A 4,670-nucleotide genomic window follows, 5' to 3' on the forward strand; every position below is an offset into this window, starting at 1 on the left:
ATTGCAGAGGAGAGGCTTCAGTGTAAGAATGAGCACACAAAAGCAAGTTAACCAGATTAGCATGCTAAGCTATCTTAATGCTGATGTAGCTTATGGCTTATGACGTGGTACATCCAATCCTGGCAAAATAGATATCCTCGGATTCGACATGACGCAAGGAATCGATAGACACCAATTTTATGATTTTGTGACAAACGGTTCACAAATTACAGCCTCTGAACCAATTTTGGGTCAACCTTGTTAAATTTGATCTCATCTAATCCCACTGTAAGAAACATTAGTACAGCTCTTACCCAGATAATAAAGGAGCTCAAATTTAAATTTATACACAATTTCAAAGTTGCCCCACACTGGTCTCAAACCCACGACCGCAATGGTTCGGGATTCATGACGCATGGTTGAACCGATTGCACCACCCAGAGGACTTGTTTTACAATGCTGCAGAGGAGAGGCTTCAGTGTATGAATGAGCACACAAAATCATGTTAACGAGATTAGCATGCTAAGCTAGCTTAATGCTAATGTAGCTTATGGTTATCCTGATAGCTGAAGAGCCACATTAGAAAGAATGGCATCTGGTTAGCATGCTAACCAATTATTATGCTAAGTTAACTAGCATAAGGCAAAAAATGCAGGCTAGGTCAACTTCGGAGATGAATATCTCGGGAACGGTAGCAAATATAAAAAATCTGTTCAGTCATTTCTGTGCGGCTCAGTCCAAAGAACATCTGATCAAATTTTGGACAAAATTGAACAAGATTTGAAGGAGGAGTAGCGAAAAAACTGTTTTTCATTTGTTCCAATATGGCGGACAGTCACATTGTTGGAAAATGACAAATGAGATATCGACGGAATTGGCATAAGCCAAGGAACATAATGACGTAAAGAAATCAAAATTTGAACAATGTTTTCAAAAGTTATAAGCGTTTTTGCAAAATACCTTATATCTCTGGAACACTAGGTGGCGCTGTGTTCAATCTTCTCATGTACCTTCAAAGCCTTGTGTTGATCATCCATACAAAATTTTGTGAAGATATGTCAAATAGTTTAAAAGTTATTGCAAATTATGACAAAATTCAAAATGGCGGACACGTGGTACATCCTATCCTGGCAAAATTGATATCCACGGATTCGGCATGACCCAAGGAATCCATAGATACCACATTTGTGATTTTCTGACAAACTGTTCAAAAGTTATTGACCAAAATAGCAATTTTTCATATCTCATGACCCGTAGGTGGCGCTGTTCCCAACTTTGGCATGGAACCTCAGATCATGCTTCCGGTGAAGTGTACCAATTTTCGTTTCGATTGATCCAATTTTGGCCGAGATACAGCCTCTTAGCCAATTTTGGGTGGACCTCGTTAAGTTTGCGACACCATAACTTTTGAACAAAGATGAATAAAAAAAATCTGTTCAGTCATTTCTGTGCGGCTTAGTCCAAAGATCATTTGAGCAAATGTTGGACAAAATTGGAGAAATTTTGAAGGAGGAGTAGCGAAAAAACTGAATACTGTACTTTTCAAAATGGCCACTACTGTAATGGGCGGAGTCTTAATGTAATGTATTGGTTGTGATCAGAATGATGAGAGGAATCAGGTGTACTAAGTTTCATTTCTCTAGATCAAAGGGTTCAAAAGTTATAACCATTTCAATGTTGAATTTTTGAACTGCTGGTGGCGCTATAGAGTTGGACCTAGAGACTCAAACATTGCTACAATTACTTTTCATTACCATCACTACAAGTGTGCCAAATTTCATCATTTTCCTATGTATGGTTCATAGGGCTGCCATAGACTTCCATTGGCGGAAGAAGAAGAATAATAATAAGAAGAAGAAAACTAACAGATACAATAGGTGCCTTGCCCCTTCGGGGCTTGGCCCCTAATAAGAAAACTAACAGATACAATAGGTGCCTTGCCCCTTCGGGGCTTGGCCCCTAATAATAATAATAAGAAAACTAACAGATACAATAGGTGCCTTGCCCCTTCGGGGCTTGGCCCCTAAAAACTAACAGATACAATAGGTGCCTTGCCCCTTCGGGGCTTGGCCCCTAATAAAGCTGCAAGCAGCCTTTCCGGGGCCAAGCCCTTCTGGTTGTTTGGCTTGTTTGGATACATTATTTTTTACTAGGAATCTTTTGAACATTGCACAATTCACATGGTTTAACATTTGCTACACATTGGAAATGATTTAACAATCTTCAAAGTTAAAGCCTTTTGCTTTACTTAGTATTTGGTTTACACTCATACACTGTGGTTTGCTTAATAATTTTACAGAGACTTAAGATGTTGAAGGTAGAATCGCTGTAGCACAATGCGGAGCCAGAAGAGCAAAAACAGCAGAAATAGAATGTACATGAAGAACAGATGGGTTCAGAGGTACAGATAGGATAAAATCAAAATGAACAGAAGTTCTGATGAGAACGAACACAGAACGTAGAAAAAAACACACACTTATTTCTAATCCCAGTGTAAGAAACATTAGTAGAGCTCTTACCCAGATAATAAAGGAGTTCAAATGACAATTTTATACACAATTTCAAAGTCGCCCCACACTGGTCTCGAACCCACGACCGGAATGGTTCGGGATTCATGACGCATGGTTGAACAGATTGCGCCACCCAGAGGACATGTTTTACAAAGCTGCAGAGGAGAGGTTTCAGTGTAAGAATAAGCAGACAAAATACATGTTAACGAGATTAGCATGCTAAGCTAGCTTAATGCTAATACAGCTTATGGTTATCCTGATAGCTGAAGAGCCACATTAGAAAGAATGGCATCTGGTTAGCATGCTAACCAATTATTATGCTAAGTTAACTAGCATAATGCAAAATACACAGGCTAGGTCAACTTCGAAGATGAATATCTCAGGAACGGTAGCAAATATCAAAAATCTGTTCAGTCATTTCTGTGCGGCTCGGTCCAAAGATCATCTGATAAAATTTTGGACAAAATTGAGCAAAATTTGAAGGAGGAGTAGCGAAAAAACTGTTTTTCATTTGCTCCAATATGGTGGACAGTCACATTGTTGGAAAATGACAAATGAGATGTCGTCGGAATCGGCATAAGCCAAGGAACATAATAATGTAAAGAAATCAAAATTTGAACAATGTTTTCAAGAGTTATAAGCGTTTTTGCAAAATACCTTATATCTCTGGAACACTAGGTGACGCTGTGCTCAATCTTCTCATGGACCTTCAGGACATTGTGTCGATGAACCATACTACATTTTGTAAAGATATGTCAAATAGTTTAAAAGTTATTGCAAATTATGACACAATTCAAAATGGCGGACACGTGGTACATCCCATCCTGGCAAAATCGGTATCCACGGATTCAGCATGACCCAAGGAATGCATAGATACCACATCTATGATTTTCTGACAAACTGTTCAAAAGTTATTGACCAAAATAGCTATTTTCCATATCTCATGACCCGTAGGTGGCGCTGTTCCCAACTTTGGCATGGAACCTCATATCAAGCTTCTGATGAAGTGTACCAATTTATGTTTCGATTGATCAAACTTTGGCCGAAATCCAGCCTCTTAGCCAATTTTGGGTGGACCTCATCAAGTTTGTGACATCATAGCTTTTGAACAAAGATGAATAAAAAAAATCTGTTCAGTCATTTCTGTGCGGCTCAGTCCAAAGATCATTTGAGCAAATTTTGGACAAAATTGGAGAAAATTTAAAGGAGGAGTAGCGCAAAAACTGAATACTGTACTTTTCAAAATGGCCACTACTGTAATGGGCGGAGTCTTAATGTAATGTATTGGTTGTGATCAGAATGATGAGAGGAATCAGGTGTACTAAGTTTCATTTCTCTAGATCAAAGGGTTCAAAAGTTATAACCATTTCAATGTTGAATTTTTGAACTGGTGGTGGCGCTATGGAGTTGGTCCTAGAGACTCAAAAATTGGTCCAATTACTATTCATTAGCATCACTAGAAGTGTACCAAATTTCATCATTTTCCTATGTTCCGTTGATAGGGCTGCCATTGACTCCCATTCGGGAAGAAGAAGAAGAAGAAGAAGAAAAAGCTGCAAGCAGCCTTTCCGGGGCCAAGCCCTTCTGGTTGTTTGGCTTGTTTGGATACATTATTTTTTTACTAGGAATCTTTTGAACATTGCACAATTCACATGGTTTAACATTTGCTACACATTGGAAATGATTTAACAATCTTCAAAGTTAAAGCCTTTTGCTTTACTTAGTATTTGGTTTACACTCATAGACTGTGGTTTGCTTAATAATTTTACAGAGACTTAAGATGTTGAAGGTAGAATCGCTGTAGCACAATGCGGAGCCAGAAGAGCAAAAGATTAGTAGAATGCTTGAATACAAGAATCGACTCGACATAATACACAATTTTATGTAGTCATCCTACGCAGGATTCGAACCCCCAACCAGAATGGTTTGGGACTCATAGCACATGGATTAACAGCTTGCGCCACTTAGAGGACATAGAGTTACAAGCTGCAGAGGAGAGCATTCAGTGTAAGAATGAGCACACAAAATCATGTTAACGAGATTAGCATGCTAAGCTAGCTTAATGCTAACGTAGCTTATGGTTATCCTGATAGCTGAAGAGCCACATTAGAAAGAATGGCATTTGGTTAGCATGCTAACCAATAATTATGCTAAGCTAACTAGCATAAGACAACAAACAGG

Source organism: Scardinius erythrophthalmus (assembly GCF_964197995.2).
Source record: "Scardinius erythrophthalmus genome assembly, chromosome: 12".
NCBI lineage: Eukaryota > Metazoa > Chordata > Actinopteri > Cypriniformes > Leuciscidae > Scardinius > Scardinius erythrophthalmus.